At 36.3% G+C, this 10207-nt stretch overlaps 1 long non-coding RNA gene across 1 annotated transcript; it reads left to right on the top strand.

Annotated features, from left to right (window-relative positions):
• The first annotated feature begins 201 nt into the window (after positions 1-201).
• LOC129763478 (uncharacterized) lies at positions 202-5168 on the top strand. Its single transcript, XR_008740936.1, has 3 exons — positions 202-401; positions 455-583; positions 4024-5168. It is a non-coding gene; the product is annotated as an uncharacterized LOC129763478 (long non-coding RNA).
• The last annotated feature ends 5039 nt before the right edge of the window (positions 5169-10207 follow it).

Here is a 10207-nt window from a genome sequence, read left to right on the forward strand (position 1 = left end):
ATCCACATTCCACTCCAACGCACTGTGCATTCTTTTGGAAAGGACTTACACTCGACTCCACCTTTTTTCGTTTGCTTTCGCTCATTCCTGCCAGGGACGTCCCTGTTTATCCCTGTTTACCCCCACTCCGGTTACAAAACTGTGGAATAGTTTTAGGCAACCGTTGCAACCGTCGCTCTCTGCATTTGCTGTTGTCACTTTTTGTCATCACATCGGGAAGCGGACATCCACGTTCACCGGTGCTCAGGACCATGGATCTGCCTGCAGCAATGCAGTCCGAAAAATAAACACCCCCTCGCTGCTTTTATGATGATCCATGGAGCTGAGAAGGACGCTGGTATCATCTTTGCTTGGTATTTCATCGGGCCGAGTGCGGCAGCGACCGGGAAAGACAGTTAGAGGTAATTTATTTACAACATGCTATTATTACCTTTAACAATTTTAATGATTTTAGTATTCATAGTGAGTGTGGACGACCAGAAGCTCGACAGCGAACCTCATTTTGCGAGAAGGATTTAGCAGAAACGCAATAGCAGTCCCCTCAGCACAGCTGGAAAACGCCATTCATTCCTATTCACATTAGGTGCGCATAGTTGTTTATGCAAATGACTGTTTAGTTTAAGTGTTAAGCAGACAATGGCCATTAAGAATCGTCTCATGTTTCTCGATTGAAATGAGTGCGCCTACCGGCCAGTATGCGTGCCACACACTTGACTGACTCGTCGAGTCGAGTGCAATTGTGGCCGAATCGTTTAAATAATTATTCAACAATTTGTTGATAGACATTTATGGCAATCTAACGAGACCCACGAAAGCAATTTCAGTCAATCTTAGCGGCAAGCGAGCGGTTGAGTTATGGTTGAATTTATTTTTATTGCTGTCAACATTAAAATGGTGGGCAATTCGAATGTGCTGTTTAAGATTTTCATCTCGTCCGACAGCTTTGAGGAATCAAGAAAAAGTCTGGGTAGAACATTCCATCTAGAAGTGCGATAAAGTTGTTTAATGTTTTTACTACCCTCATTTCCGAAACAGTAAAGGCTCGCACCCTTTTTTTGGTTCTGGAGTTGTTGGATGCTAGCACTATTCAATCAACACAAAAACCATTTTTACTGGTTGTCTACGAAAGATCGAACAATACTGTAACATGGAGTAAACTCTTATCACTCAAACTGTGTTGACTAGAATTTCACAAAAATAAGGAATTTCAACTGGAGATTTCATTCAATGTATCATCAAATAGAAGTTTTCAGTGGATTGTGAAGTGTATGTTTGGACGTACTCGTTGGTTCATCTCTCACCCAATGACGGTATTTATCAAGCCATCCATAGTTGATACCACTGCGAGAAATGGCACTTGCTACCGTCTCTATTCTTCCACAACGTGCATTGAATGAACTGGAAATGGACAGTTTTCCTCTGCTTTTCCCCGGCATCCTTTGGTTCTCACCAGCCTTCGCCACGAGAATACATAACAGAACAAAGAAAAGCACATCCCAATGAAGCAAATGTAGCGAAAAACTACCAACGTTGAATAGCAAGAAGATGAACTTTTTCCGAGATAAGTTTCAACAAAAAAAAGGGACAACGAAAGAAAATTCCTCTCCGCGCACTGTTCACTGCTGGAACGCGCGGAATGGTCTTCCTTCCGTTTGTCTTCCTTTGTGTTATTCTTTCTGTGTTCTTTTGAGGGTGATATTGTACACCCTAGATGTGTCTTTCACTGGAACGGGTCTGAATTTACGCTTATAAACCCCAACCCAGGCTTCTGTGTTTGTGTAAGCTTCTTCCACCCACTGGCTGGCAGGGAATCTAACAAAAACTCGCTGCTCCTTGCGAAGAATTCCTCGCAAGCCATGGCGAATGTTTGAATATTATAATGAAGGAAATTCCCCCGAGAGCGAGACAGAGAGAAAGAACGAGTTCCGCCTTCACAGCTGCCGCCATGTCCGGGGGATCTTCTCTCGTTTTTGCACTCTGCTGAATAATAAAGTTTATTTTTGCTCCAAGGAAATTGCTATTATAAATCTTTGAAATGGCGAAGTCTTTTAATGAGGATAAATATTTCAGCTTCCGCTGAGGCAGAGGCAGTAGAATTCCTGTGTATACGTTCGATGCGGTACGTTCCGATATGGTGCGTTAATGGGCGTTTGGAACTTCGAAGGGGCCCACCAGTGCCTAGTTATGGGAAAAAGCGTGGACCGAAGTTTCGGGGGCGGAACAGGGTGGGGATACATATTGCAAGATTCCATATCTGACATGTTCGGTTGCCGATGGTGGCGAAATATACGCGTTGTTGACTGGAATCTAAGATAAGGCATATGTGACACATGGTTCATGTGGCTTTAGTGGAACACTTTTGGTGGATCATTAATTTTTTAATACACGATTTAGATTCTCTGATAAATAATGAAATATGACGGCATGTGTGCATTGATTCTTCACACACTATTCGTTCGATTTTAGTAACACGCCTAATGATTTCCTATAAAAATAGAACCGTACGCATTCACTTTCATCTATCGGAGGGTCATTTCATGATTTTCTAAGTCCATATTCTGGTAAAAAACTTGAATTATCGAGTTTTACTGTTCGATTTTGTCTTTGTATCAACATTTTATGTTATCGCAAACCAAATGGGCAAAAAAAAACGAATAAATACACTATTAATATTATCCGTAAAGCTATTGAAGGTTATCATGTTTATTTCATGATAGATGGTTTACCTCAGTTTATAAATTCGATATAACAGTGGTATGAAATATTTACAAGGTGATAAGATTAGTGCCAAATTATGTTCTAATGTAAGCGAATCGAAAGCTTCAAAACCCACAAAAAATATGTTAGGTAAAGTTTATTTTTGATTGCAAAAAAGTTACGAATTCCTTTACTTTTTCTTTGAACACATTTCGAAGACCTTTATGAAATGCTTCACAGATGGCACACACGACTTATTTAGGCATATTGTCCCAAAGATCAAAGAGGTTGTCTAGATTATTCAGAGTATGATCATTATTGCTTCCGATTTCACTTAGCATGTATTCCTATGCGACTGAGATTCAGGTGGGCGATCATTGAGATATTGTACAACCTACTTATCTTTGTCAACATCAAATACAACGGAATTCTGCAGTCTCTGAATACATTTGATATAAAGATTTTTCCATCGAAAAAATATTTTACAATTAGCGTTCCAATTTGTCCCCTAACTCGCATATAATATTATCGCATATAATATTATACCAAGAGGACCATGTCTTCATCTAATTTAGCACGCCTCGTTGTACCTCTCCTTGTTTCAGAAGATAAGTCTGTCGTTTGCACCAATGTGTCTCATTTTCAGCCATCTCGAATCTCACACAGACTGGATATTTTTAATACACCCAGGTTTTTTTGACGCGGGGGATACGTACCTCGTAAAAAAACCGCGTTAATTCGAAAACAGGGAATTCGACGAATTCCCTGTTTTCCAATTAATTTCTTTCACGAATCGTTGCCCGTAAAACCTAGTCCCGTTGTACCGCCCGGTGAGCTACCCGTTACCCAACACCTAAAATCCACGTAAGAATCGTGATTAGGTGCGGCACTAATTTCCTTCATAAGCGCACCACCCCTTTATCTCAAAAATTACGGCTCAACTTGGATTTTTTATAATGTCATTTCCTTCTATTGTTCAACCGTATGTACCTAAAGTAGAAAAACTTTGGTAAAACTTCACAAGTAAAGGGAAACGGTAGCATAAACATAGCAAGCACTTTGATCGTCAAAAAATGTGAGTTTTCCGATAGTGGTTTTAAGGTTTTTCTCGTTAATAAAACAAACTTTTCGTATATTGTGCAGTGAAGTTCTGTTCGCCTACAGAAGAGGAACAATTTGATGTAGCGAAACTGTAAGTTTGATAACAATAAATGAAATTGATTGCATTTTAATTTTTGCGTGTTGTGTGGGGTGACATGGACACGTTTCTGTGGGGTGAATTGGTCCTACAGGTTTGAGACTTTTCTTTGGTCTAATTGATTTCAGATGCCGCTGAATTACAAAAAGAGGATGGACAGACAACGTTGGAAGAAGGAGGAGCTTGAAAGAGCAACGCAGGCCATCGAGAACGGATTTTCTTTGACCAAGCATCAAAAGTGTTTGAAAATGCTCGACCAGCAGTGAAAAGATTCATGCAGAGTTCGAGATGGTGTCAATCCAACTTTTCTGGTCTGGAATCTGGCGAACACTCCTGCTATCGATCCCAAAACATTTTTACTGATTGTAACATTATCCCAAAATACTTTACATAAACATAAGTATGTTTTTTTTCGATGAAACACACACTGGACCAAATCTCCCCGCATCAAATTTTAATGTCCAAAAATCATCACTTTTATTTTATGATATATTTGGTAGATTGAAGCTTCATATAATGATTAAACATTATTTATTGAGAGAAAACAAGTGTAGCTCAGTATATAGTGTGACATTTTTTATTTAGACCGTATAGGTTTGGAAAAATTAGGCAATTTGCTTAGGTGGTCCAAATTCCCCCCTTTTCCCCTAGATAAATTCCATAGTGAACCTCACAAGTTATAACCAGAAAGAATCCACATTCACTTACAATCTCAAACTGGCTATAGATTAGGATAGAGAATCAAATGTCTAGTAATAAAATCATAGAATGAATCAGATTGTACACACTTCTAATATATATTACCAAAATCCTGTAAAGTAAATTTCAGATGCTACTTATATTTTCATTAAAAATTAACGACATCAATTAAGTTGTAGTGTGAATGTGACTGATGTGAATTCCAAGAATCAATACATTTCAGACAACACAACATTAAAAAATATTAATAAGAGAGTACGAATGCATTATATACATTCTAAAATTAGAATATGTTCGTCTTGCTGTTGATTTGTTTCGACATATTTGGCTAGTCTAATGTCTGCTAGTTGATATTCGTAAATATGTGGAAAAATATTTGCTAGTTGATGTTCGTCTAAAAAAATATTGATCATTTTTTGCTATTGATAAAATTCGACTCACATGTACGTGCAAACTCGAAAAACTTTCACCTCTGAATAGAAACCACAATTGAGTACTAACAATAAAATAAAACAAGCGCTAGGCGCTATTTCGCTTTCCTAATGAAAATGACGCATGTAACAGTACATTAAGACGATGAAGTTCATCGACTAACGTAAGTACCATTGAATAACAAAAACGTTCCGAGTGATATCGACAAAAAAATAGAGAAAATCAATTATAAAGTAACGTCTCGTTTATATCACTCTCGATTTTATCACTGAACACGTTTCGTAATATGCAAATTTGAATTCATTGTTTAATTATTGATCAAAAATGAGAATTCAGCGGAAAAAATAATTTTTAAGTATTCTTACCGCTTCTAGTGATCAGCCGTATTCACGTAGCTTACGAAAAGTTTTTCTACTGTGGGATTTGTTGCGAATATTGCGTATGTTCTTTGCAAGTCCCTCGTACTACCTACTTAAGTACAAAATCAACAACTATGGAAGATGCTGAGCAATTTTCTCTCTGATTGTTTGGAATGAGATGTACAAAAAACACAAAATCCTCTGGAGCGTGAATCGAATCGGTTGTATATTTAAATAAGTGTGTGCTTTGACTAGTTAACTGTGTCCGACTTGTACGCAATAGAAAGTGAACAACCTACCTGCCAAGACCTACGTGGCTAAAGAATACATAAAAGATTACAATTTATTTAAGTTAAGGAAGCTAAAAAATAATTCACTAAGACAATCGTAAGTAATTTTGAAGCGTGATTTTAGTTTAGTAGTGTCTTATATTTGAAAAGAATTTCGGCATTCGTAAGCTTAAAATATTGTATCTAGCGGAAAGATTTCGGCCGATTATCGGGTAATAGATAGTGGATAAGCACTGATTGCCGCAGTACTTATTTTTATTCGATTGCCGCACCTTCTTCGAACACTTTAATCAAACGGGAAACCGACTCGAAACTGCTTTCTTTCGAACATAAAATTTGTTAACACCTTCAGCTCGTTAATCCAACTTGTCTCGTTTCTATTTGCTAACTATTTTATCCCGTGTTCTATTTACAATGCTTTGTTGTGTCTGTTTGTGTATAGTAAACAATGCATGTTTCACTGTCAGTTCATGGATTCGCACAGTGTGTGCGGTGTGTAGAAAACTGGTAAGTAATTCATTCAAGTGTATTTTATTTTCTAGGTCTATGGTGAGTGTATCGTGTAGGTGAGTATTTACATTTTTGCATAAATTTCATTTCAGGTTTCTAGGGTTGTATTGAACAGTAGTGATCATATAGATGCGACGAATCTAGTTTACTCTACAATTTGTTTTTCGACACCCAACTTCTCTCTTTCTTGATTTAGCCATAATATAATTTTAAACAATTCGTGGTGAATCTTTTATTAGATCTTCAAAAATCGCGATTTTTACTCCACTGTTTATTATAGCCAATTAATTTTACTATATTTTTTCTTTAAATAATCCATATTTGAAATATAAAAAAGAAATTTCAAACGGTATAAAATTGACTTTAAAATTGTAATAATAATTAGTAAATTTTAATAAATTGTAAATTGTAAATTGTAAAATTGTAATAATAAGTAATACAGATAAACTTCGATATAACTTACATTTCACTTTCAAAATTGTACGTTATATCGAAGCATAATAAAGTACTCACAAACGTAGTCTATAATATATTATTGTGTTGCTGTTTAGTACAGTTAATGAATAACATCAATCAGAAGACGAAGCCAGTCTTTCTCATGATGTTTCCCTTCGTACTGTTGATTAAAGCTTGGTTCATTTAGAATTCGCAATCACAAAACCAGCTGTATTTCGGGATTGATTGAAGGTACAAAACTTGTTTTAGCATCACAATACAGATAATTGAATGTTCTATCTGAAGAAAAATATTGAAAAAAATGTTTCCTTTAGGCTTTGGAAATGTGTACGTTATATCGAGGTAAAATGTACGTTATATCGAGTGATGTTATATCGAGGGTACGTTATAACGAGGGTACGTTATATCGAAGTTTCCTTGTATATAATCGAATAATATATAATCGATTCCGATCTGTATATATTATAGTATAGAAATTCAAAAAAAAAAAGCTCGAAATACTTTTATTTATATTTCTGAAATTTAGACATTCAATAAGACATGTTCATGTATTCTATTTTTCTTTAAATATTAGGCTGTCAAAAAAGTCCTGCGGTATTTCCGCAAGGTGTCGTTGTAAGCGCGTAGTTCTATTTGTATTCATTGTATCATACTATAGCTTGTTAGAAAGGTATTTTTGCGCGCTATAATATAGTCCTTGACAGTGTTTTGTTTGGTTAAGTCGTTCGTGAGTTATAGTGTTGCAAATATGGAGCAAAATAAAGAGAAAATCCGACATATTTTACAGTACTACTATGACAAAGGCAAAAATGCATCTCAAGCTGCCAATAAAATTTGTGCAGTTTATGGATCCGATACATTTTCCATTTCCACCGCACAACGATGGTTTCAACGTTTTCGTTCTGGTGTAGAGGTCGTCTAAGATGCGCCACGCTCCGGAAGGCCTGTCGTCGAAAATTGCGACAAAATCGCTGAATTAGCCGAGAAAGACCGGCATAGTAGCAGCCGTAGCATCGGCCAAGAGCTGGGGATAAGTCATCAAACCGTTATTAATCATTTGAAGAAGCTTGGATTCACAAAGAAGCTCGATGTATGTGTGCCACACACGTTGACGCAAAAAACATCTTTGACCGTATCGACGCATGTGAATCGCTGCTGAATCGCAACAAAATCGACCCGTTTCTGAAGCGGATGGTGACTGGCGATGAAATGTGGGTCACTTACGACAACGTGAAGCGCAAACGGTCGTGGTCGAAGCCCGCTGAAGCGGCTCAGACGGTGGCCAAGCCCTCATTAACGGCCAGGAAGGTTCTGCTGTGTGTTTGGTGGGATTGTCAAGGAATAATCTATTATGAGCTGCTTCCCTATGGCCAAACGCTCAATTCGGACCTTTTCTGCCAACAACTGGACCGCTTGAAGGTAGCACTCATGAAGAAGAGGCCATCTTTGATAAACAGAGGCCGCATTGTCTTCCATCAGGACAACGCCAGGCCACACACTTCTTTGGTGACGCGCCAGAAGCTCCGGAAGCACGGATGGGAGGTTCTTTTGCATCCGCCGTATAATCCGGACCTTGCACCAAGTGACTACCACCTGTTTTTGTCCATGGCGAACGAGCTAGGTAGTCAGAAGTTAGCCACAAAAGAGGCCTGTGAAAATTGGCTATCCTAGATTTTTGCCAATAAGGAAGCGAGCTTCTATAACAGGGGTATTATGAAGTTGGCATCTCGTTGGGAACAAGTCATCGAACAAAACGGCGCATATTTGACTTAAAACAGATGATTGTAACTAATTTTATGAACAAATGAAAATTCAAAAAAATACCGCAGGACTTTTTTGACAGCCTAATATATTTTATTATTTTCTTTATATTCCGAATTATAGTCGCTGAAGCGATATCTAATCTGTAACGTCTTTGACACTCTATTAAACCCAAAGCTTCGACCAGAGGTTGGTTTAAAGCAGGGATTATCAAAGTGGTCAATATCGACCCCTTAGGGATATACTGTTCAAGTTGTGTTACGTGAACCAACTTGTTATAAGAATGACTAAAATTGTAGTAGAAAGTATTATTGTTGTACTTTGTATTAATATTTAGTTGATAATTATTTACTGAATTTTTTGTGTGTTGAGTAATAAGAAAAAGATGTCAAGTTTACTCACTTAAACAGCCGCGAAATTTCTAATTGGTAAGTATTTTGTATGATTAAGATAAAAATAATTTTTTTAAAGCAATTTGACTATACTGCCAGTGTTTGCATAGGAGACGTAATCAACAACACCATTAGTGTTGGGAAATCGCATTTTAGTTGTTTTTTTACATACAAGCATAACCACGAAAATTTCCAATGAAATGATCTGTCCAGTTGAAGAATATTATCGACAAAAAGGGAGCCTAGGAGATTTTGCGGATTAATACCTATTTTTTACTTTTGGGAAACGCTTGCGTCTGTTTATGCGGACAATCAATCATTTCAATGTAAATTTGTTCGTATAGTCATACGTAACCACCAGGTGGCTTTATCTGTAATGTTAGCATTCACCTTTCCGATAATAGTCAAGACGTCTCCATCGATAGTTTCAGACGTTTTCGGATAAAATTAAATAGGTTTGGAAGAAATTCCAACGTACTAGCCATCACATGAAGAAATTGAAGATATTTTCAAAAAAAAAAAACGACTGAAAGATGTTTTAAAGCCTTCATTGAATTTCGTTGACCAGCTTCAGCCTCAAAAATCACAAAAGAATTTTATAATTTAAAAAGTTTTGGCTGTAATACCGATAGATAAACATGACTATTGAATCAATTTGTCAGAGACTCAAATAGATTAAAATTTTAAGATTAGTTGTATTAGATTAGCAAATAAAAAATTAAATATGAAATAAGTTTAAAATAGAAATATCAATGTGTTTTATTGAACTTGGGTTAAGTATTCAAATTTGCAGTAAAATTTACATACAACAGCTGTATCTGAATCGTAAATCTTCGGTTGGATACCATTTAAACTGAAAAAGTATTGTTTAATATTGATATCACATGGTCTGTTCATTTATGTAACCGATTATTATAAAAAATAAGTAAATTAAATTGACTGGTTATTTAAAATCTTATTTTGTTTACTTACACCAAAGTTATGAGTAAATGTTCAGTACGTTGAATTATTCGATGTCGAATTTGATGAGTGAAAATGCTAAGAACCAATATTATATATATTTTACTACTGATTTGATTGTTTCATTATCTACTTGAAAATTCAAATATAGAAATTTAGGTAATTACAACATAAAAACCAAATTGCTTGTCTACGTTCATCTTAGTGCAGTGAACATAGAATAGTAACTATATAAGCAGCGTTTCAATGGTTTCTTATATTCGTCATTAAGAAATGTTAAGTGATAAGATAATATCACGAAAGTCATATTTGGACTCTTCGAAGAATGTAATTCAAATGTAGATTTAGCTAATAGCACATAATACAGGTAATTGTAGCCTTTTGAACGATGTATGAAAGCTGTATGGAACTACGTCTGTTATGCGGGCAAACAGTGATTTGGTCCGCAAAAGT

This window comes from Toxorhynchites rutilus, chromosome 1 (genome assembly GCF_029784135.1).
Source record: "Toxorhynchites rutilus septentrionalis strain SRP chromosome 1, ASM2978413v1, whole genome shotgun sequence".
In the NCBI taxonomy this organism is placed as follows: domain Eukaryota; kingdom Metazoa; phylum Arthropoda; class Insecta; order Diptera; family Culicidae; genus Toxorhynchites; species Toxorhynchites rutilus.